Source organism: Dasypus novemcinctus, chromosome 21, assembly GCF_030445035.2.
Source record: "Dasypus novemcinctus isolate mDasNov1 chromosome 21, mDasNov1.1.hap2, whole genome shotgun sequence".
NCBI classification, from domain to species: domain Eukaryota; kingdom Metazoa; phylum Chordata; class Mammalia; order Cingulata; family Dasypodidae; genus Dasypus; species Dasypus novemcinctus.
In genome coordinates this window covers 54,518,208-54,542,700 of record NC_080693.1, presented here as the reverse complement: position 1 = coordinate 54,542,700, position 24,493 = coordinate 54,518,208, and the positions used below count along the sequence as shown (strand labels likewise).

Genomic DNA, 24,493 nt, shown 5'->3' with positions numbered 1-24,493 from the left:
CACCTGCTTCCCACGTGCGAGGTCCCAGGTTCAATTCCTGGTACCTCCTGAAAAAAAAACCAAACACATAAACACATCAATAAGTAAATAGAACATCTCTCGTTACAATGGCTCTTTCCAGGCGTGGTCAGTTGCTGATATGCACCACTTGTGCCTCCCACCTGCTGGTCTGGGGGAGGGCATCTCAAACTTGAGCAAGAATCAGCATCACCTGGAGGGCTGGTTTAGTCTCAGATTGCTGAGCCTGACTCACTAGGTCTAGGGTGGGATTTGAGAACGTGCATTTCTAACAAGCCACCAGGTGATGCTGATGATATTGGTGCACAGAAGGACTACCTGGGGAGCTTCAAAAAATCTGAATGAATTGGTCTGGAACGCAGCCTGGGCCTCGGGATTTTCAAAGCTTCCCGGGCAATTCTACTGTGTGGTCCCGATGGAGCTCCCCTGGGGCTTAGGGTCAGAAACCAGCAGGTGGCATGAGGGTGCCTTGGGTCCCAGGGCTCCTCAGGCTTCAGGGTCTTCCCAGAGCCTGTCAAGCAGTGGGCTCTCTGAGGGGTGGGGGGAGTTGTCCAAACCAGCCATACTTAACCCATAGCTTTGAAACCAGGTAAACGGCGTGCTAATGCTGGAAAAAAGTGTTTAAATCTATTGGCCACATTTAAATCAGGAGATACCTTATAAAAGCAAGATTTCCGGCTCGTCTGGACAAACCTCCCCACGGGGCAGCGGCTGAGGGAGCTGGCCATGGCCTGCCTTCGCGACGGCCACACGCTTGCCAGCTTGCCATGGTCCCTGTCACTTCCTGGTGCGCTACCCCCTGTGGCTCATCGAGTTTGGCTGCCTGGTGCCATTCACCAGCCCGCCCCCCGCCGAGAGGGCAGGGGAGCGACAGGGGGCCTGGGAATGGGCTTGAATTGGTAGCTCGAGGTGGGAAAGGCCTGGGGGTGGGTGTTGTGGGGTGAGGTCAGGCCCTGCTCCTGGCCTGGAAAGTGGGGGGTAATCCCACTCTGTCACTGCCTTGCTGGGTGACCTCAGACACCTAATAACCTCTCTCTGGGCCTCACTTTCCTCATCAAGGTGAGGGAGTAGGAAATGCTGAACTAGAGCTGGAGAGGAAAGAGCGCGGGTCCCGGGACTGCGAGTAGGGAGGAGGAGGAGCTGGGCCAGCTGCTGGCGGGGTGGGAGTCGTGGTTCGTGCCCGGTCTAACCACGGGCCCGTGCTGCCCCCATGTCCCAAAGCTGGGCTGTCTGAGTGCCCATTCGTGGGCTCCGGCCCATCCCGGTTCCTCCAGCAGCCCAGATGCAAGGCGCCGTGGGCGGGACTGCACAGCCCACGTGTCCAGGCCTGTGGCCTTGCCAGGTGCCTGGCGAGTGGCCTCGGGCAGGCTCTAACCTCCCCAGCCTCGGTGTTCCCACACATACAATGGGGCTATTGATGGGTGGCTGTGAGGATCAAACGAGATGACACGGAAAGCGTTTGGCGCAGAGCCCTCTGGGCAGCAGATGCTCGAGAGACATCGTCCAAGAGGAGATACTTAAGTTGCAGCCTGGGACCTCTTTCATCCCCTGAGATCTCAGCCCCAGCCCCAAGATGTATCTCCTAATACAGTGACCCCTACTGAGCCCCAGTCGCCTGAAATGGGGTTCTGGCCCAGCCCAAGTTCACCTGGATGGATCCTTGGACTCCCTGCAGACCTGAGTTCCTGGAATCAGGCTCCTGTCCTCGAGCTGCAACCCTATTGTTTTCTCTGCCAGCTGCCGTGCTGGAGTGCCCTGCAGCACCCAGGACATGGAGTCAGACCTGGGAGGGGATCCCTGATCAACGCCTCACCAGCTGTGTGACCTTGGACAAGTTACTTAACCTCTCTGAGCCTTTGTAAAATGGGTTAATAACCTCAAGTAGCTCTAAGCTCCAGGAGGTCAGGGACTGTGCTTGTTTTAGTCACCAGTACCTAGTTCAATGCCTGACACATAGTATGTGCTCAACAAAGGTTTGTTGAATCAGTGAATGAGTTGGCCTAAGAATTAAACTGAATAATAGATGTGGAACATAATGCCAGGCACACAGTAGTTGCCAAATGAATGTTTTTTTGAGTCTGAACCTACTTGACTCCCCAGATTTCTGCCTTTTCCTCGTCTGTGCTTTCTTGCGGCCCACCTGTTGGGACACACCCTGGGCCCTCGCTCCCACCTACATGTCCCCAGCCATTTTCAGCAGGAGAGCCTGGCCTCAGGGCCCGGCACGCACCCCTGGCCTCAGCTGTCCTAATGGGCTCGACTACCACCAGAGAGGACACTCATTCACCAACACCCTCCTCCCCGCCTCTCCCCAAGCTTCGGACTCACCCATCTAATGGGCGGCTGGACATCCCCGCCCAGACCCACGCAGAGCTGCGGGACACCCGGCCAGCCCCGCCCCTTCTCGCACCTGCTCTCCTCGGGGCTCTCTAAGCTCCCGGGGCTCCCGCCTGCCTGGAAACCTTGGAGAAAGACCAGGAGCTGCCCACGACACCCCAGGCAGGCCCCAGGGCTGACGGATCATTTCCAAAGGCTTCTCACTCCCCTCCCAGCCCGTCAGGCCCATGACCCCTGGGGTCCCCAAGCTCTCTCTCCCGGCTCGGCCTCCTCACTGGCCCAGCCACCCCCTATTCCATTCCCCGCCCCCTCTGTCCCCACTTTGTCACGGGATGCCCCTGTCGGGATGCTTTGACGTCCCCCAACTGCTCCCAGCCCAAGCTCCTGACCCGTCCTTCCAGGCTCCCGTGGCGTGGACCTGCCCCTGCCCAGCCTCATCGCCCGCCCTTCCTGTCCCCCCTCCGTAAGGAGTCCCCTAGCCGACGTCGTTCTGTCTCTCGGCTGCAGCTTCCTCGGGCCGCCCTTCTGGAAAGCCTTTCCTTCCTCACCTCACCCCTGACCTGGAAAAGCCTTACTCACCGTTCAGAGCCACTTCAGGCTCATCTTCTCCAGGACAACTCTCCAGACCCCACCCAGTCTAGATTACAGACTCTTCAGCTCTGCTCCCATATTACCTGCGCGTGACTGCGTCGTCGTGCTTACCACGTTATTTCCTAAGTATCTGCTTTTGTGTCTGGCGTCTTCATTAAGGCGACAGTTTACTGGGTGCAGAGACCACGCCTGTCCATCACTGCCCCCTCCGCACAGGGCCTGGCAGAGAGTAAGTAGCCCTCTTCAACTTACTACTGCTTCATAACAAATGCCCCACGATTTAGCAGCTGAAAACTGTGATTTTTAATTTGCTCCTTGATTTTGTGGGTCTGGGATTTGGAAAGGTCTTAGCTGGTCAGTTCTCACTTAGGTGTCCCAAGGGGTTGGGGCTGCACCGTCTGAAGGCTCGACTGGGCTGGACACACAAGGTGGCGTACTCACGCGGTGGCAGCTCGCACTGGCAGGTGGCCAGGAGCTCAGCCGGGCTTTCCACTCAGGGTGTTTCTTGTGGTCACTCAGCGTGGTGGACTCAAAGTAGCTGGACTTCTTTCCCCAGAGCCAGCCGAGAGGGCCAGAGGAAGGGGCCCAGCCTTCTCTTGGAAGTCAGGCAGTGTCACTTCCGCTGCTTTCTGTGAGTTACAAGGAGTCAATAAGACGGGTCCAGATTCGAGGGCAGGGGACACAGACCCCACCTGTCAAAGAATTTATGGGCTTGCTTAAAAACTGCCACAACCCTCAACATGTTTGTTGGATGGATGCCCAGCTGTTCCCAGCTGTCCCGGTCTAGCTCTGTCCTTCCTGCTGCAGCCACCACAACCCCAGCCTACTGGAGGACCCACAAGTGCAGAGAAGCCTCGTGGCAGCAGAACCAAGGGCTAATGACCCACGGCTCCCGCCTCCAGTGCCTGCTGCCGGCTGGTCATGAGATGCTGGGCAGAGTCCCTTTCCAGCCCTGGGCCTCAGTTTCCCTATTCTACTAATGAGGTGCTGGGCAGATGCTTTCTAAGATTCCTCCCCACTCTGACTCTGAGGCACATCCACAGCCGTCCCGCTTGCTCTCTGAGAAGGCAGCTGGAGGTATATCCAGCTTCAGTCTGCAAGGCTGCTCCAGCCTTTGTGTCTTTTTTTAAAATAGCTTTATTGAGAGATAACTCACACACCATACAATTCACCCCTTTAAAGTGCATAATTCAATGGTTTTTAGCATAGTCACAGATATGTGCAGCCATCACCACAGGCAATCTTAGAACACTTCCGTCTCCTCCGGAAGAGACGCCACGTCTTCAGCAGCCACCCTCACGCTCCCCATCTCCTCCAGCTCTCGGCAACACTGATCCGCTTTCTGTCTGTAGATTCCCTTTTTCTGAACTTTCATGTAAATGGAGTCATCAGGATGTGCGCCTCTGTGCCTGGCTCCCTTCCCTCAGCACAGTGTTTCGAGGTGCGCCCGTGTTGTCCCATCTATCAGGACTTCATTTCTTTTAAGGCCGAATAAGGCGCCCCGTTTGGAAAGCCCACATATGGTTTTTGCTTTCATCAGGTGATGGACGTTTGTGTTGCTTCCGCCTTTTGGCTACTAGGAACAGTGCTGCTATGAACATTTGTGTACAAGATTTTGTGTGAACATATGCTTTCATTTCTCTAGCTGCATGTATGGGGGGGTTGATTTTTTTTTTAAAGATACAAGCACACAGTAAGTACATTCTGGTGTGAGAAATTCAGCGTAAAAGGTGGAATTCCACATGGCCTTCCTTATGTCTGTCCACTCCCCAATGGAGCCTGTCCTCATCCATTTGGTGACCACCCTTGCAGAACTTTCACATGTGTTGTAGCTGCAGAAAGAGACAGTTCTCCTGGGGTACATCATTTATTTGTTAACACACACGAGATCATACCATTTATTTTGTTCTGCAGCTTGCTCTTTTTCATGTAAGTATATGTCTTGGACATCTCTCCAGGTCAAGACAGAAATCACCCCAGTCTTTTACTGCTGTGTGATGCACCACATCGTTTACTTGACCATTCTCCTCATTGTCAAACATTTTGGTAGTTTCCAGTTTTTTATTATTGCATGCAATCTTGCAACAGACACCTTCAAGCTGTGTTTACCCTCACCATGGCATTGCAGGGCCGAGGACACTCTATTCTTGCGCAATGAAATGGAAAGCTCCTGCTTTTGAAAGAGACACACCGAGTTCAAATCCTGGCTGCAAGCTATGAGCTGTGTGACCTGGGACGACTCAGCTGGAGCTCTCCGAGAACTGCAGGAGTACAGAGGGCTAATAATAGCGCCCGCCTCCCGGGCGGTGGCTCGCCAGCGTGGACCGGCGCCCCGCAGGCCCGCGCGCCCTGAGCCCCTCCTGCCGCGGGCAGGGCCGGGAGTGCAGACGCGGGAGGGCCGGATCGCTCGCGGCCGCCGCTTATCAGAGCCGGGCTCTGGCGCCGGTTACGTAACTGGGCCGCTAATGCTGTTTTACTTGTCGCTGGAACCCAAATTAAAAGAGGAAATTATTCTCCTGATGCTCAGCTCGCCTAATCCCCATCTGTCTCTCCCCTGGTTCCCCGCGCTCTCGTCAAAAGGTCTTGAACGCGTTCCAGATTTCTAATTTAGTTTGCTTATGCAACCAAAAATATTATGGCCGCGTTTCCTGGGGGTGATTAAGTCTATATTCTGGGCTCCAGGCACACTAAAAACAGCTGCGCCACGGCCCCGCGCCGCGCGCGCGCTCACCACGCGCCAGCTTTTTTTGGTTCCTCGGCGATGCGGGTAGCTCTGCAGCCGCGGGGGCCCAGAGGCGAAGGCCCGCGCGGGAGGGGCCGGGCTGGACCCTGGGGACCGTCCCCGCGGAGCGCAGGTCTCAGAGCGGGGAGGTGGGAGGCGCGTGGGACAAGGGCCGGCCTGGGGCGCGGGAGACACGGGGGAGATTCCTGTCGCCCCTGGCTGGCTGTCCTCGCGGAGGGGGCGGTGATCACGCAACCCCTGGGAACCGCGGTCTTCCTCCCCGCCTTTGATTCTCGGGTCCTGAATCCTGCGAGCCGGGCACGGGATGCTCATGCTTGGGCCCCAGGACGTCTGCGGAAAGATGTTTGTTGCACCATTGTTTAATCTGGAATAGCAGAAAAACTGGAAACCAAATGTCTCAGTGGGGAAGTGGTCCCATACATGAGCAGAAGGACAACAACCGGGAAAACTGTGTAGCTGATACAACAGACCAAGATGTAGTGATGAGGAACAGGTTGTTAAAACACACACACCACCCAACAAAAAACAAACCACAAAAATAAGAGAGAGAGAATGGTCCCACTTGTGTTTTTAAAATCCATAAACTTGCAAATGGAAGGCTACACTGAACTGTGAACATGATGGGAACCAGGACCGGGGGTGGGGAGGGATAAAGGAGATCTTTAATTTTTGCCCTACTTCCATATTGTTCAAATTGTACAAAGAGGCTGTTATGTTATTTGCGTAATTTAAAATATTTGCTTTTAATGTTATAGGGGAGAGAGAGGAAAGAGCAGGGAGCCGTTTGGGGCCAGCCCAGGAGCCTCCTGGAGGCTGTTCTATTCTCTGGAAGCAGAGGGTGGGTCTGGAGTGGGTGGGTGGGACGGTGCGTGCTCTCAGCCGGGCTGGGCTGGGCCTGCAGGGTGTCCCACCGCAGGTGCTTCGTGGTCTTCCCACCCAAAGGGAGGCTGCTGGGGGGTAGAGTCCTGCGGGAGACAGGAACTGGACTGAGGCTGGGCAGGAGCGGCCCACGACACCCCCTCCTGGAGGCCTGGGGCATCCTCTGCTCTGGGGCCAGGCCAGGGCCTGGTGGGAAGGAGGTGCCCCGCTGCACCCCGGGAAGCCCCGCGGGGAGGCCCAGCCCTGTCTGGAGCAGGCCCTCCTGACCTGGCTTCTCGGAGTGAGGCCGGGCTCCCTGTGGGCCCCAGAGGTGGAGGACCAGGACGTGTTCCCCAAGGCACAGGGGCACCTGGACGGGCCCAGACTTCCTGGGACAGCACAGCCAACGGTTGTGGGCAACATCCCCGCAGTGGCCTGAGCAGAAGTAAGGAGGCTGCGTGTCCGTCCCAAGGGTGCCCTGACGCACACCGATTTCAGAAAGGTGTTCTTCCAAAGCGGTTATGGCATCGACGACTTGCAGGAAACCCGTTCCTCTCCTTCAGGGCCCCTGGGCGCTCTGAAGATGCAGGGCACATGGAGGCTCTTCAAGGGGGCTTGTCACACGCATCTTTCCCCAGAAGCACATGACTCAGGAGCCTTTTTGTTGCACAGCATCTCCCGCGGCTCGGGGATATGGAACGATGAGCTGGTGAAGGCGGGAGACAGGCATAGAGGCTGAAGGACCATCGCAGGCAAACTTTGGGGAAACCTTAGATGATGGTGATCAAATATAAGGAGTGAGAGACGCAGAGGCCGCCTCACCTGCAAGTTTAAAATAGCTGTGGGAGGAGCGCGTCTCCACCAGAGCTGCTGCATTCATCTCCTCTCAGCACACGAGCCCTGGGCGCACGCACGTATATGCACACGCCTGGGCACGCACCCACACAAGTTCCCAGCATGCGTGCACATGCAGTGCACACAGGCGCACCCTAAGTACATTACACATCTCGCGTGAGCACATGCACTCACACACACGCGTACACACACACCAACTCCCCCACAAGCAGGCTCACCCACACAGAAACAGAAGTGCCCACAGATGTGCACACACCCAGGTACACATACGCACACACCCATGAGCCCAGGCAAACCCACAGCAGCGCACACACGAAAAGGCGAGCACACGAAACACACTGGAGCTCAGAGGCATGCGTATCCATGCACACGAGCACGTGTCAGCCACACGCACACATTACGCCTGCCCACATACACACTCTGGGGCACACACGCAGGTAAATGCAGGTGCAGGCTCACAGCAGGCACACCGGAACACACCAGTTAGGCTGCCCTTGGGGGCGCACCTGCACACCCACGCACAGCCCTTTCTAAGACCATAACCGCCCCCCCTGCCCCGGCTCCGCTCGGGGCTGGGGGAGTGGGGCTGAAATGGTAGTTTAGAGGAAGCTGAAGGACTCCTAAAGCACATTTAGCCGGCGGTTCACAGAAGGCATATGTCCTTCGAGTATTTTTATCTTTAGCACTCAGATGTCTAGCAGAGTCTGGGTGGCTCAGTGTTGCTACCAGGAGGAGGACAAGTGGCTGGATTTTAAAGCAGATGGCGCGGGGTGCAGAGGCAGGAAGGTTGCCCCTCCCCCTCCCTACCGCCCCACCCCCCACGCGCGTGCTCCACATGGTTCCCAACCCTACAGACCGGGTCCCCAAGAGGCCCGCCAGCGTTGCCCTTTTCCACCAAGAAAAACAGCCGCTAGGGCGGATTCCCCGCCCCACCCAGGTCACTGGGGAGAGGGTGAGACCTGAGGGCCTGCCAGCCCCAGCTCCCCAGGCCTTCCCTGCTCCCAGGAGCTCAGCTATCCAGGTGGCTTTGGGCCACGACCGCTAGCCTGGCGGGAGGCCGCTCCCCAGCACCCCCAAATGTGTGCACAGGTGGTGTTTTCCACCGTTGCTGAGCCAGCAGAGGGCCTGCGCCTGGGCCCTGCCCCTCCAGCTGGTCGGGAGCAAGCTGGGGGATTTTGAAGGCCATTACACCCCGGGACGTGCCTGGCTCACCAGCAAGCCGGACTAGAGGCCCTAGGAGTGCCTCGGCTCCATCCCTCCTGCCCTGGCAGCTGGCAGAACCACCGAAAAAGAGGCCTCGGAAGCCTTCACACTTGCTTCACACTGCGCCTGCAAACATCAGCTCTTTTTAAAAAAGGATGTTGTAGAAGAATATTTAATAGCAAGGGAAACTATTCAGGAACTAGTAAGTGAAGATAGCAGACAAGCACAGCATAATCTTTGTTTATCTCAAAACAATAAACTCATGCAGAGGAAAAACTGGAAGAGCTAACAGTGACTATGTCAAGAAATTTATCCTCAACAGATATTATTGAGCACCTATCTTTTTCAAACTCTTTTAGGTGCTGGGGATACCACTGTGAAGAGACAAATCCTTAGGAGGCTTATAATCAGGAGGGTTGACAGCTAATAAACAAAGCACACAGTTTGATAAATGGTGACAGATGTAATGGGAACAGAACGGGAGAGGAATATGGGGTTTCAGGAGTGTAATTTTCTTAACAACGTTTAATCTTTTTAGAGCAGTTTTAGATTTACAGAAAAATAGAGAAGATAGCTCCACACTCAATTTCCCCTCTTGATAACATCTTACATTAGTATGGCATATTTTTTTACAAACAATGAACCAGTATGATGCATTGTTATTAACGAAAGTTCATTTTTTCCATGTTTCCTTAGTTTTTACCTAATGTCCTTTGTCCCAGGACCAGGATCCCACACTGCATTCGGTCATCCTGTCTACATGGGCCCCTCCTGGCTGTGAGTTTCTCAGACTTTCCTGGTCAGTTTTGGGGAGTCCTGGTCAGGTGTATTGGAGGAGGTCCCTCTTTTGGGATTGTCGGATGTTTTTCTCACAATTAGACTGGGGGGATGGGCTTGGGGGAGGAAGATCACAGGCAAGGCACCCTTGTCATCACATCACATCACATCACAGCAAGGGGCACCTGTCAGCATGACTCACCACTGAGGATGCTGGCCTGGACCACCTGGCTGAGGTCAAGCAGGCAGCACCAGGAGGTATGTGATCTATCCTATTAAATGCAGACACAAAGAAAAGGGAACAGCCAGTCCAAAATGGAGCAAGTTTGAGACTCAGGTCCTGAGACCTGTACAGGGCTCCGATCTGCAGCCCCTTCCTGCCCGAGGGTCCAGCAACCATGTGCATGGGGTGTAGGGCTGCCCAACAGGGAGACAGGAAGAGGGGCTGCATGTCCTGGGCTCGAGGGGCGACACTGGCCATCAGCTTGGCAAGAGCTTCCATTTCTAGCAGACCGCAATACAGAAAGAAAGAAAAATAGCCTGAATAGAGGAATCCTCCCGTGGAGACGCCCAAGCTTGTGGCACAGTCTGTCTTTGGTTGCCTTGGGGAGGAAACTGGGTGACTGAGAGTAAGGAGCGTGAGAAAGACTTGCTGTTTATCCTTTATTTCCTATGAATTTTCTACCCTGTGCATGCATAATCTTTTCCAAAACACTTTTAAAAGCATATATGTTCCCCTTCCTCCCCAAAAAAGAAAAAAAGTAAAGGCTGCCCATATATGCAATAATAAGAGATTATGGCCAGACACTCAATGAAATATTATACAGCCATAAAAACAATCATCAAGAAGGCTATGCAGATGCTTGGAATAGAGCTCGAGATATGACTTTTCAGAAAAATGTAGATAATGCAAACACAATGACATTTTATTGAAAAGGGCCTGGGAGCAGTACAGAAAAATGAAACCAAGTGATTTGACTACATGTGGGATCATGGGTGTTTAAAAGATGTAAAACTCACTAACAGGTTAGAGGTGAGTCAGACTCACCAGGAACACCTGCGAGGAAGGTCCCCTCACTCCCTAATGGGCTGGCCGACCCCTGCCTGAGGTTCTTGCCCTGACTTGCTCGCCCACCACCCTGGCCCCATCCCCAGGCCCCCCACCCCTTATGTCAAGGAAGATCCTAAGCCATTTAGGAAACACAGGGGATTGAGTCCCTGTAGGAAGTTGCCCTTTTGGAAGGTGCTTTAATGATTGCAATATGGTTTTTGTTTCTCCAGTTTTCCTTTATCTCTTACCTGCTCAATACTTTTCTGAAATGCCAGTGTTACTGTTATCATTATTTTAGTTCTGAAAAATCTGAGATCTGAATCATTTCCCTGTGGTGCCACATGCAGGGAGTTCATTTGGTACACTGATCTTTTGAACTGGACAAACATGTGCTTGTTTGGAAAACATTCCAAGGCCCCTGAGCATGAACTGTGGTCTCAGGTGTCTTCGGTTCTGTTGCCCGCACCACAACAGGCTCCTTGAGGGCGGATCTTGTTCATTCTAAAGTTTCCCCCAAATAGGTGCTGCAGACTGTGGGATGGCTGGACGAACAGATGGATGGACAGAAGGGTAGACAAGCATTGCCTTCTAGGGCAGAGTAGATGTTGTAAGCAGTCCCCAGACTGTGCTGAGAGGGTGCTGGGTCCAGAGGGACCGAGTGTGGCCCCCAGGTCCTGGGTGGGCAGTTTTGGGAAACAGATGTTATGCTGTGGCCTCTGGGAGAACGCTGCCTCTCTACTGTCCTGACGGTGGTTTGCAGGCCACGGGGACACAGCAGACAGGCGGAAAGGGCTGCCGTCTGGCCACTGCCCACTGACTCTGCCCTATGGGCTTTGCAGCATGGCATGGCCTGTCTAAAGTCTACCTGTGTGGGCATGTATATGTAAACATATATACATATACATTCATCTAACACCTATATAGCATACTATGTACAATTCTAAGCACTTCATAAATAGCAGCTCTTTTTTTTTCAAGATTTATTATTTATTTATTTTCCTCCTTCCCCTCCACCCGCCCTGCTATTTTTACTGTCTGTAATATCTTCTCTTCTCATTTTCTCTCCTCTGGGATTCACCAGGATTTGATCCTGGAGACCTCTGATGTGTGAGAGGTTCCCTGTCAATTGCGCCACCTCAGTTCCTGGTTTCTGCTGTGCTTCACCGTGACTCTCCGCTTGTCTCTCTTTTGATGCGTCGTCCTCATGCTGCATGGCGCACCTGCGCGGGCACTGGCTCCCCACGCAGACACTCAAGCAGGCACTGGCTTGCTACGCAGGCAGCTTTCTCTTCTTCTTTTTCACCAGGAGGCCCCAGGGATTGAACCCAGGTCCTCCCATAGGGTAGGCGGAAGCTCTATCACTTGAGCCACTCCGCTTCCCAAATAGTAGCTCTTTGATCCCCACAACCCTGTAGCGACGCGGAGAGCTCGTGTAACCTGCCCAAGACAGCCCAGTTAGGAAGAGGGAGCTGGGATTCGCGGCAGGCTCTCTGGCCCGGCCTCACCCTGTGTCCTCCTCAGCTAAGGGGGAGGGACCTGGCACAGAGAGGGTCGGTGAGACACTTGCAGCCACATGGCCCCAGCCCAGCGTTCTTCCATGCACAGGCGGCCTCGAGGCCGGGCTGACGCCTGTGGGGACTGATGCTGAACTGGGAGAGCTCAAAGCAGGGCCAAGCCCCGACGGGAGGTGGGGAGGACTGAGGGTGGCCCAAGCCTGGCAAGTGGAGCAGGCTTGACCCAAGGGGCAAACACCCTGGGGCTCAGGACATGGAAATGCCCCACGGTGGAGACTGTGGGCTCTCCCCAGCCAGGTGCTTTCCAGGGTGGGCCTTGGGGACTGTATCTACTTCTTCCTCAGCCCCCCAGACTCTGGGCCCTGGGCCACATCATCAGAACTGCTGAGCCAGTGGAGGCCATATTCCTGAGGGCAGCATCTCTGGCCTATGGAAGGTGACAGTGGAGGTCCCTGGAGTCCTGAGATGGGAAGAGGAGGGGGAAGGGATGGAAGGCGGGAAGGAGAGGGCAAGAGCTGGGAGGGGAGGGATGGAAGAGGAAGAGGGTGGAGGGGCGGAGAATGATGTGAGGGGACAGGAGACAAGAGGAGGGAGAAGGAGGGAGAGTCCCTGAGCTGAGGGGAGGAGGGGGCCAAGGGGGCCTGAGGCCCTGGGCCCCTCCCCAGCGTTCTACAGTTGGTTCCACCAACCGTCGCCGGGAGCCCTCCTCACCTCCTTTCTCCCTCTGAAGGCCTCTGGCCTCCACTCTTGTCTCACCACAGTGTTTCCACAGGGATCCAGAGTAGCCTTTCTAGAAAGTCCATCTGATCTGCTCACTCACCTCTTAAACCTCGACAACCTCAGCGGCTCTCAGGATAGAGTGTGCAGTGCACATGGGCCTGCCCCTGGCCCTGTGGTCTCTCCAGCCTCATCTCCCACCCCACCCCCAACTGCTGCCTCCCCATCATGCCCAGAGCACCCTGCTCCTCCTCTCTGTAGCTCTCCTCTTGCTCGACTGCAATTAATTGCGTTATTGCCATCCAGACGTCCTATTTTGAGTTCTGGGGGTGCAGCTGGCTGGAAGGAAGCCTGGGCATCTGTCTTGAGCACCGGCTGCATGGCAAGTTGGCAGTCCTTAGTTAGGACGTTTGTTGGGAGAGGCTGCGATGGGTGTGGGTGGTTGAGGCAGATCCTGGGTGGGGGTGGGGGATGGGTGCTGAGGCCTCCTGGGTTGTCCCTTGGCACCACGACTGCTGACTTGGCCCCAGGCCCTAGATGCCACGAGGAGGGAACTGGGTCTCTCGTCCAGGGTCTAACCCAGAAGAGCCTCTCAGGAAGTGTCCACTGACTGGTTGGATGGTTGACCCTAAATTGTAGTTGTGGGTGATGATTGGTTTTTCTTTTCTACATTTCTGCATTTTCCAATTTAAAAAAATAATATACATCTGTCGTTTCTTAGAATGAAAAATGTAAATTTACCTTGAAAATCATTTTTATTAAAATGTTGATTAAAAAGTAACACCTACCTTGAAAACATGCCGAGTGAAATAAGCAAGGCATCTAAGGACAAATACTGTATGGTTCCACTTATATGAGAAAACCTAGAATAAGCAAATTTGTAGAGACAGAAAATAGATGAGCACTGACCAGGGGGCCAGATGGAAAGGGGAGTTACTGACGCATGGGTACGGGGTTGTCTGAGGGGCTGGGAAGGTTTTGGTAATAACGGATGGGGTGATGGTGGCACACCGCTGTGAATGTCATTAACACCACTGCCTTGTACACCCGAAAGGTGTTAAAATGGGAAGGTTTATGTTGTATATGTGTTACCACAATAATAAAAATAACGCTAACACCTCCTATATCTTCCAAAGCTCACTAGACCCACACCCCCAACAGAAACGTGTCCATGTGTGCACAGCCGGAACCGGGACGTTGGCAGCAGCGCCTTCGTCAAGAGCCAGGACGGGAACTACCCCAGTGCCCGTCCACGCAGAACGGCAGGTAAACCAGGCAGAGTCACACGACGGCGAGCCCCACGGGCGTGAGGCGCGCGCTTTACGCCTGCCTGTGACAGTGGGCGCGAATCTCCCAAAGACAGGAGTGAGCGAAAGAAAGCAGGCTCCAGACAGCACATCCTGAGCGTCTCCATTTCTGTCCAGCGGAGCGGCTGCCAACCCAGCATGTGGGGTTAGGGGTGGGAAGGGGGTCCCCTGGGGGTTCTGCTAAGGTGTTGCTTTAATCCGGGTGCTGGATACGTGGGTCTTTTCAATCAAACCCTGTGATTTGTGCAATTTTCTGTATGTGGATATTTAACTCTAAGAACAAAAAAAAATTTTTTAGCAGATTAAATGCATCCCTTTTCTGTCCAGAAGGTGCCTGGCTCCCACTGGTGCCCACAGAGTCCCTCACTAGCTCTGAGCTCCGGAAGCCCCAGGCCCAGGATTTGTGTGCACCAAGCTCAGAGGATGTCAGGAGCATCGCCGCCCCGGCCTCTGCTTCCAGGCTGGACGTGGCCACGCAGGCTCTCCTGGGCTGGGTTCCGCGGGCTCCCCTGCCACATGGGCTGTGGGCAGGCTGGACAGGGAGGGCTCGGGCAGGTCACGGCCTCGTGGGTCCCTGGGTTACTGCGGGAAGCCCCCTCCTCCCTCCAGCTCCTTGCACGTCCGTTTGCCCCCCCTTCACTGCCTCCCCTTCCAGCAGGGGCCAGGGAGCCCCAGAACCTGCTTCTCTCCCCTCCTGCGACAAGGCGGGGGGAGCTCTCTGACCTTGTCCATCACCGCCAGAGGTCTCCGCGCCCCGCTCTGGGGGTTCAGGTTTCCGCAGCGAGGGAACGGGGGAGGGCAGTAAGCATCCCGCCCGGCGGCCCGCGAGGGGCGCCCGTCCCGCCCGCCGCAGACACCGCCCACCGGGTTATTTATAACCGCGGGTCGTGTTACCTGCTGACCTTCAGCCCGGCGGCGATCCGCGGCGATTAGCATCTCCTCGCTGCCGCCCACTGCGAACAAATACCTCTGTGTGTGCCCTCCCCGCGCGGCCTCGCAGCAGGGCCACTGCAGGAAGCAGGATGTTGACCCGGAGTCTCTCCCTGGGGCTCCTTGGGGCGACGCAGCCACGTGTGAGTTGGGGGTGGGGGCGGGTGCAGCTTGAGGGAAGGTGCAGAAACTACCTGTTTCCCTACTTCCCAGGTTGAAAATGTTCTGGTCTATTCTACGTGGCAGTTTTGTTGGCAATATAGGGCTCCCCAGCCTGGGCCTGCTAAAAGGGGACACTCTTCAAAGCCAAAGGGAAAGAGGCAGCCTGGGTAAGTGGAGCACACACAGCGAGGTCCTAGAACCCCAAACACAAACCCCCTCAGCCAGCTGCAGCTCCTTGTTCCTAGATGGCAGCTGAAGCTCAGGGGGAAGTGACTTCCCCAAGTCATCCATCCATCCCTGGCCAACCTGCAGATCCTGGCTGCTGGCTTTTCCCAAAGGATTCCAGGATGTTCCTCACTATGGCAGGGAAGAGCCATTGTAAAAGGAGGCTGGGTTGGGGGTTTGGGGGATAGATTGACCCATTCATTTGTTCACTCCACAACTATTTATTGAGCACCTACTATGAGGCAAGCACTGATCTACACAAAAGTCCTTGTCTTTGTGGAGTCTAGGGGACAGGGGTAGTCCCTGGGGCCTGGGGTCCCTTGATGGAGCCACACCCTAGGCAGATGCTGAGGGTCCTGGTGTGTGAGTCCCAAGGAGGCAGGGAGTGAGGGGGCCAGGCTGAGGACCCCTGTGGGGCTGTGGCCTTGGACTGGGTATTTGCTGAGGAAGGCCAAGGCACTTAGCGCTGCAAGCTTGGGAGTGCTTTGGCTTAACAGCAGGTGCCCTCCCCTGCACAATTTCAAATGACCTTGCACCCAGGGTCAAGGTGAAAATCTCAGCACCCAATCTTGAAGTCATCCTGGAGGAAGCCATGGGAGAGGGCCCCACAGAGGGTGGTTCTGCCCAGTGCAGGGAGGAACTGAGTCAGGGAATTTGAGGAGGGGGACAGAGAGGGAGGAAAAAGTCTGGATGCCTCCTACCTCTTTTTTTTTTTTTTAAAGATTTATTTATTTATTTATTTAATCCCCTCCCTCCCCAGGTTGTCTGTTCTCTGTGTCTATTTGCTGCATCTTGTTTCTTTGTCCCTTTGTCCGCTTCTGTTGTCGTCAGCAGCACGGGAAGTGTGGGCGCCATTCCTGGGCAGGCTGTACTTTCCTTCGCGCCAGGCGGCTCTCCTTACGGGTGCACTCCTTGCGCGTGGGGCTCCCCTATGCGGGGGACACCCCTGCGTGGCAGGGCACTCCTTGCGCGCATCAGCACTGCACATGGGCCAGCTCCACACGGGTCAAGGAGGCCCGGGGTTTGAACCGCGAACCTCCCATGTGGTAGACGGACGCCCTATCCACTGGGCCAAGTCCGTTTCCCCCCTCCTACCTCTTTTGCCTTGATCTCAGACACCTTGAAGCACTTGCAAGGACTCTGGCTATGTGACTTGAATATCCTCTTGCCTTCTCTTGGCCTCAGTTTCCATAAATGAGAAATGAAGGGGTTGGCTGAGATGAGCCATTTCAGCTCTGACTGCCAGTGGTTCTCATCTAGGGAATCAGAGACCCCTTACCCTAAATCTGACTCAGCCTGGGCAGTTCCCCTTGCCTGATGGAGCCCAAGGACAGAGTCAGGAGATGTGGCTGTGATGGTGGGTGGCTAGTGTTAGCCAACAGCCCACACCAGGATGTGATGCAGTGCTGTGCACATACGTGTGCCAGTGTGAGTGTATAGGACCATGTTTGTAGTCACGTGTGAAGGAGTGTGCCTGTGCAGGTAGGTGGCTGTGTGTAACTTTATATACACAGGAGGGAGTGTATTGGTGTGCTGCAGGACTATTTATGTGTGATATAAAGGGCATAGTGTTGCAGGACTATTTATGTGGGGTATAAAGGGGATGGTGTATGTAGCAAGTGTGGCATGTGGGGGAATGTAGATCCAGGTATATCTATGTAGGGGTGAGTTTGTGCATGCACAGACACGTGTGTAGGAGTGTCTTGGTGGCAGCGTAGGCTGGAGTCAGGGAAGGAAGGCCTGGAGGGGCCTCTCCCTCACTCGGCAAACCCCCTCATCTGACCACATGGTCAGCCTGTGACGGCGGTCCCTGACCAGTCAATGAACTCAGGGTCTGGAAGAGTCAGCGGCTTTTCCGTCCTGTTTGCCAAATAGGATGTCAGCACAGGGGCGGGGGGAGGGGAGGGCCAGGCTGGGGACGATGGCAGTGACTGCATGACAGCTGGCTGAGCAGCTGGGGGGGGGGGGGACTGGGGCGAGGAAGCCTACCTCATGGCCCCGTTCCGGGCAAGGGCTGGGACTTCACTCTAGGCCGGGGCAGCCCAGCCAGAAGCTCAGGCTTCTCAGGACCCCCTGGTTTTCTTTGTGGGAGCTGTGGCTATGCCAGGGTCTCCCAAGAGGGGGGCAAGGGATCTCCTGTGGGCTGGACACCCTCCAGGGGCTTTACCCTGTGAGGTAAAGACTCTTTTTTCCCTCCCCCCTGAGATGGCTCCCTCACCTGTCTGCTTGTTGTCTGCTCATCTTCTTTAGGTGGCACTGGAAACTGAACCCAGGCCTTCCCTCGTGGGAGGCAGGCACCCAAATGATTGAGCCACATCTGCTCCTGAGGTAAAGACTCTTACCCCTTTTCTCAGATGAGGCTTAGAGAGGCAAAGAATCTGGGGCCAGCTGGACTACGTGTGGCACTGGACTGAGAACACAGGTCTGCTTCTCACTCCATCCCACATGTATGGGGAGGGGCAGGGTAGTACTTTAAAACTGCTCATCTGTGAACCCCTTGACGTTCAGGCATTGGACAGACCTTCCCTGAATCCTCAGACACAAGGGACTCCTCCTTGGGGAGGCCCTCCACACAATTCTCTACAATTTGGGGGTGTAGTAATCTGTAATCCGGGTATGGCCACCACAAGGAAACAAAGCCCTTACAGTAAATGTCGGACCCCTTCTCCAAGTACAGGAGAGGCTGGGCTCTATTCTGGATGGAATGCCTTGGCCCAGGCCAGGCCTTCCTGACTCATGGGATCACGTCCTTTGTGGCGTTGGAGAGGGCCCTGAGATCAAAGACCGGGGTGGGGGGGTGGGGGTGGCGGTGAGCTGCCTTTGCACCCAAAAGCTGAGATCAGCTTTGGGGCAGCTCTTCTGCCATTTACTAGTTTCCCATAATAATAATGACCCCTGCCTAAGCTTTATAGTTCACCAATACTTTCACAAATATTCTTTCATTTAATGCTCACACTAATCCCATGATGAGAAGCTAATATAGTCATTTACAGAACCAACATCTGCAGCTCAGGGCCGGGAAATGCAGTTGCTCTGGACTTGTTCCTGTCCCCATCCCGGCTGGTTACCTGCCCCAGCATCAGCCCTTCTCAAAGGAGCGAACGGCCGCGAGACTTCTCCTGGGGCAGACTCTGGGGTCTGCAGCAGTTCAGTCGCAGAGCAGCTGGCAAGGTGCTCAGCCAGACCACATGGTACCTGCATACTTGGAGCTGTGTGGAGACTCTCCTCATCCTCCATCCTGCAAATCTTGGGGTGGGTTGGGGGTGGGGAAAGATGGAAAGCAGCAAAAGTGACAGTGCATGAGTGAATGGAAGAAAAAGTGCTGGGGTTGGGGAGACCCCCAGCTGCAGCAGGGCCGACTGCCCGTGGCACTGGGCCCAGGCAGTGGAAGGGCCCGGCAGCTGGTTCCATGTTCTCCTCTGCCTGCAGCAAAATGAGAAATACCAGGATGATGCAGTGGTTTTCATAAAGCTAGACCTAGTCCATCAGAGGCCTGCCCTTTTGCCTGAGCTTATGCATTTTCAACTGTGTCTCTCTGTGTGTGAATGTTTAAAAGGAACTTTTCTTTGACATTTCCTTTTAACTCAGCAAAAGAGAGCAACAAAGTCAGATCCTAAATTGTTTTTTTTGGAAATGTTAGTGATCTGAGAAATCTGAAAGACGAAACCACTGAGTTGGTTCCTGCCAAGGTTATCAATGAATCCCAGCCCGACCTGGCATGGAAAGAGCTGTTTTTAAATTGAGGCTTATCTGACCAGCTGGAAAAACCTGAGGGAGGGAAGGTTGGGGTTCACACCCAGATTCAGCCCTCACCAACCCAGAGAGTAGGGATCCTCAGGAAACCTGAGCAGAAGGAACATTCAAGCAACTGTGTAGGCAATTCTGAGAAAGGCCTCAGGGTCATTTCTCCATGCCACACACCCTCTGCCCAGAGGAAATGTTCCCTTAAACCCCCCTCTGACTCCCCAGTTCCTCCCCCCCCACTGGTTCTGAAATAGCCCTGGCCCAGCGAGGAGGCGGCGAGGAGACGTCATGGGTCAGGTAGCCACTCCTCTGAGGAGGCAAGTCCCTAACGCTGCAGCCAAATATAGTGGGACACCCGACACCCACACTAGCTGGTGGGGGCGACCAGGGCCTGGGGAACTCTCCCTTCCTCCACCCTTTCAGCCCTGCATCCCCAACCCAGACAGCTGGGAAGCTGGCAGCCTCCTCCCCTACCCCCCTGCCCTGGACGTGCCCCAGCTAGACATGGAGCCAAGTGGGAGGCCGGCCCGCGGGGCGCAGGGCCTGGACTGGGCACAAGCAGGGGGACACCTCTCTCTCTGGGGACCTCAAAGCACTTTTATAGGCGTAACTTCCCACAGGGTCCTCCCGAAACCAGGAGACAGAGAGCAACGGGTGTGTCCAGATGGAAGCACTCCTTCCCTCTGTTCTTTCCAGCTTCCCAAGGAGACCAAGGCCATAAACCTGGGGATATGGGAGGCTGCGAGGAGGGCAGGAAGCCGGGCCAAACCCCAATAAACTGCTGGTTGAATCGAATCTCAAATAATTAGTCCTGATTGCCAAGGTCGCCTCCACCCTCCACTCCTGAGAATTAAAATCCAAAGGGCAGCTCTGCTGACGCAAATGTCAGGGGAGAAACGCAGCTTGGAACAGCTGGGATCCTGCTCCCTGGGCTCGGCCACCGGAGGTTGTGGAGGTTGTGGGGCTCCAGCAGCCTGGGCACAGCGTCCTCCAGGTGGGCCCCCCAGTGCTCACTCAGGGAAGGGGCTCTGCTCCCTCCTGGTTCTAAGGTCAACCAACTTGATTCCAGGTTAATCAGAAACCCCGTGAAACGTCAGAGCCAGACGCCTGGGAGACGGTGGGAGGGAGATGCAGAGGGTCAAAGTCTTGCAAGCCTCCTTCCCAGTCTTAAGGAGAAAGATGCCTTGGCTTTCCTGGCAAGTGGGCGCCTGCCTCCCACCCCCCAGGCACACCCTTGGGCAGCAGCACCAGTCTGTGCCCCAGCGGTGACCCCTAGCGGTCAGTGAGGGACTTGAACTGTGGCCTTGGGCACCACTGCAACAGCACAGCCACTTCTCTCCTAGCAGCCTCAGCTCAGGGCTGGTGATTTGGGGAACTCTGGGTGCAAGTTTGGGGATTCGATTTTGGTGTGTGTGTGCGGGGGGGTTGTTGGCATTTGGAAGTATTTTTGTACTTGGTAGTTTTCTCTTATTGGCTCTTGGCCTAAATATTCCACTATTAGCAAATCAGCTACAACATGTCTAAGAATGAACTCATCATCTTCTAGCGCTAAGCCTGACTTCCCTATTTCTATTAATAGCACTGCCACCCTCCCAGTCCCCCAGGCTCCAAGCCTCCAAGTCATCTGGGCTGGGTGCCTGGTCCTGCCCATCCTCATTCTGCAGGTCACCCTTCCATCCCTCTCCTTGATACTCACTGCCACGGCCCCACTCCATCTGCCTCTCACCCAAACGAGCACCATCCTCAGCAGTGCTGCTGGGTCAGACCTGGGCACGTGGACCTGCCTGTGTGACCTTGGGGAAGTCACTTACCTCTCCGAGTCGTAGCTTCCTCAGCTGTGAGGGGCAATGCTTGAATGCAGAGAGACAATGGCAGAATATATGTAAAGATCCTGCCACAGGGGAAATGCTCAGTGTGAACTATTAGAGATCATCTAGTCCAAATCCTCCATTTTACAAACAAGGAAACTGAGGCCCACAGAGCCAGAACCAGAGCTAATGGCTGGTGTTGAGTTCTAGGTGTGTTCACAACATACCACAGAGCTGGGGAAGAGGGAGTTCCTGGAGCCTTTCTTTCAGCCGTCTCCTGAGTTCCTCAGCCCATCCTCCTCCTTCCAGGGGCAGATAAGCCTGGGTAAGTGTTGCGTTCACTCAGCCATGGCAAGTCCTTTTTGGGACGGGGCGACCACAGGTCACACCCCGCCGGCTGTGAGTCAGCTGGCCCACCTGTAGGTGAGGAGTGTTCAGCACGCTCGCCTGCCTCAGGGCTGCTGGGTATACAGGGTGTGCACCCCACGTCAGAAGTCCAAAAAGGACATATGTCTCCACCCTCAACAACTCCACCCTCACCTCCCCCTCCCAGCACATACTCACGAGGCCCATAGACCCCACGTAGTCCCCATGTGACTCTGCTTCCAGGGTCAGAGGGAGGAGGGCGGGCAGGCTCAGTTGCTTCATATACAGGCCTGTTTTCCCTGTAGGCGGGTGTTCTTAACTCCATGAATGAGCAACCCAGGATCCATAAACACCTAGAAATTGGAGGTGGAAGCCTTGTTCTGGCTGTCAACATATTTTCAGAGGGGATTTTTACCTCCAAAGAGGCAGCAGCGAGAAAAAGCAGAGAGAGTTTAGAATCAGATGATCTGGCTTCCATCCTGGACCTACCCTGTACTTGTCGGGAGTCCTTTGGGCTCTTAGCATCTAAGACAGTGTTTCTCAAACAGGGGCCATTTTGCCCTGCAGGGGACATTGGACAATGTTTGGAGAAATTTCGGGCTGTTACACTGGGGGAGGAGGGCTCCTGACACCTAGTGGGTACAGGCCGGGATACTGTTAAACATCCTCCAATGCACAGCACCAGTCAGTCCCCCACAAGGAATTATCCAGCCCAGAATGTCAATAAAGCCACTGGAACCCTGGTCTGAGAGGCACCTGTCAGACCTTGGGGTGAAGGGAGGTGCTCTATTTGAGTAACCCAGGCCTGCGCCTGGCACACCGTGAAGGCTCCAGGTTTGCAGGGAACTTCCTTGTCCAGGGTCTTCCTTGGCCTGGGACTGGCTAGCTGGTGAACAGGTAGAGTAAACACAAAATCCGCCCCCCCTCAATGTCACATGAGAAGTTTCTGCAGTGATCTTGGTGTTTCTGTCCTACCCATCCTGGAACAGAGTTTCTAGAACAGGCCCCTGCTTCCTTATCAACCCTTTAAACAAGGAAAAAGCAGGAGCTGGATGAAGCCTACTCATTCAGCATGTGAATTCTGTGGGAAAGTTCGGAAACCACTCTGCCTCTGAAGTCTTGGTCTTGATAGGATTGGGTGATCCATCCTACCTAACCCCAGGGCAGGACAAGTCACCTGCCTCTTTCACCTGCATTTATGAAGGGGAAAGGAGGGGAGAGGACGTGAGGCAATGGCGCATTCTCCAAGCCTTGCTCAGAAAGAGCCTTTAAGATCCCAGCAGTTGTTCAGCAGCAACCCAGCACAGAGGCAGGGGGATGGACAGAAAGCCTTTCAAAGTTGTGTGAAGCTGAATCAAGCCAGCAAACCTTCCCTGCCACTCACCTCAGCTTGTCACTTGTTCAGCAGCCATGAGGGCCCATCAAAATTGTTCCCAATTAAGTCACTGCCTTCTTCCCTGGGATGGGGCTGGTGTAGATCCCCACACCCCAGTCCCTTGGTGCTCTGCCTTGCTGGCTTATCCAACTCAAGTCTAAGTGATTATCATGTTATTGGAGGAGAGTAGAAGGATCAGACCAAATGACAAGAGATGGGACCCTGAGACCCTTGCAGGTGCCGCTCACTTTTTGAGTCTGGGGCATTAAAGAAACACTCCCCATCTCTGGGTCTCAGTTGAACCTACCCAGGAAGATATCGTACCTTCCAAACCTCAGTGATGGTGCCAGGCTGGTGAAGGGGATGGAGCCTTCTGCATCTGTCTCCATAAACCCAGCTGACTCCTCCGACAAGTCCAGGCATGCAGCTGTTTCTGAAAAGGAAGTAGGAATGGGGGAAGGGCAAAATGCTAAGGGGAGGGCCGGGAGAGGAGACCAAAGGACATCACAATGAGCACAAATAAAAGGGTCTGTGCCCTAGTCTCCAGGTTGGAGCTGCCTCTGGCCTCGGGAGTCTTTTCTACGGGGAAACATTTTTGTCTTTATTGGAAATGTCTTCCTGATATATGATATCCAACTTACACCTTTTCTATAACTTAGAGTTCTGCCGGCAATCCCGGTGGGCTGAGGGAACTGTGACTGTCCCCTACTCCCAGATACTGTCCTTTCCCAGGATTCTCAGAGGCCAAATAAAGGCCATCCTTGCCTTTGGCCAATCTTTTCCTGCAGGAGTACCAAATCTGGGGAGGGGCAGCCTGGCCCAGGCCTGGTGGGCTTCCTGGCCAAGAGCAATGCCATCATAAAAGTTCAGGGCCCCGGCCTTTAAGGAGAGGGGCCAGGAAGCCTCACTGCTGCTCACCAAAGTTTCCTTCCAAAGGCTCTTTACCTCTGGCTGTTCCAACTCCCATCCAGCTTCCCTGTCATCACCTGATACTACAAACCTAACACCTCCCACCTCCTAACCAAGCTGCTTTCTGGGGCCCTGACCTTCCTCAGCCCACTTATACTGGATGCTCCCAGGTGGTGCAAAGCTGGCCTGCAGTTTTGCACAGGAGGCTGGGCAAAGACAGAGGAGCTCAAGGTGGAGTGGATGGTGGGAGCTGTCTCCTTGAGCCTGGGTGAAGAGAGGAGGTGGCTGCGTTCGGGGCTTGTCAGCTGGAGTTCATAGAGGCATGGAGCAGCCTTGGGCCCTTTCAGGCACTAAACTCTTCAGGCCTGAGAATGGCAAACATGGCTTTAAGATGCCCTTTCCCCCAGGCCTGAGCCTACTCCTTGAAGGAGCCCTCATCTCCTCTGCACTGTGACTCACTGATGTCGGGCTCTGGGCCTGCTCAGGGTTCTGGCTACTGATGGTCACAGCCTGACCAGGCAGCTGCTTGAGCTGCATGTGTGGCCAGTAGGCTCTCACCAGTCCACACGTCCTGACCTCTGCGGTGCAGCACCAATGTGCTGCGGGGGAGGCGACAAAAGTGCTTTACTCCGTGCCCCATGTCAGGCACCTTGGCAGTGAAGGGTCACTGCACCGTGGCCCCCTCCTTGGGGCCCGCGGACTCAGGTCTTTGCCTGCTGCACCAAACGGGAAAACATGACAACTTTGCACTCTTCCCCTCCCCCATCAAGAGGACCAAACAGCTTGTTACAATGAACATTGGTGGTTGTGGGTGGGCTGGAGGTCACCTAACAAGTCTTAATCCTGTTTTCATCCTAATATTTAGAGACTCATGGGGCAAAAGCTATCCTAAGGCTCATCTAGTCTAAGTCTGTCATTTTACAGAATAGAAAACCAAGGGCCAGAGAAAAGGACAAGCCTAGAACTCAGGGCTACTCAGAACAGCTTGTGACAGGGGTCTGAG

The 24,493-nt window shown here is 54.8% G+C and overlaps 2 long non-coding RNA genes across 2 annotated transcripts in view; one reads left to right on the top strand and one right to left on the bottom strand.

Moving 5' to 3' along the window:
* Positions 1-6,299: 6,299 nt before the first annotated feature.
* On the bottom strand, positions 6,300-14,975 carry LOC139437154 (uncharacterized). Its single transcript, XR_011646854.1, has 3 exons — positions 14,866-14,975; positions 13,453-13,527; positions 6,300-7,316 (listed from the first exon to the last, which is right to left on the bottom strand). It is a non-coding gene; the product is annotated as an uncharacterized lncRNA (long non-coding RNA).
* Positions 14,932-24,493, top strand: part of LOC131275029 (uncharacterized) — a 27,866-nt gene continuing 18,304 nt past the window's right edge. The window contains exons 1-2 of the long non-coding RNA XR_009182427.2: positions 14,932-15,044; positions 17,539-17,616. This is a non-coding gene — a long non-coding RNA (uncharacterized lncRNA). The remainder of the gene's footprint in view (positions 15,045-17,538; positions 17,617-24,493) is intronic.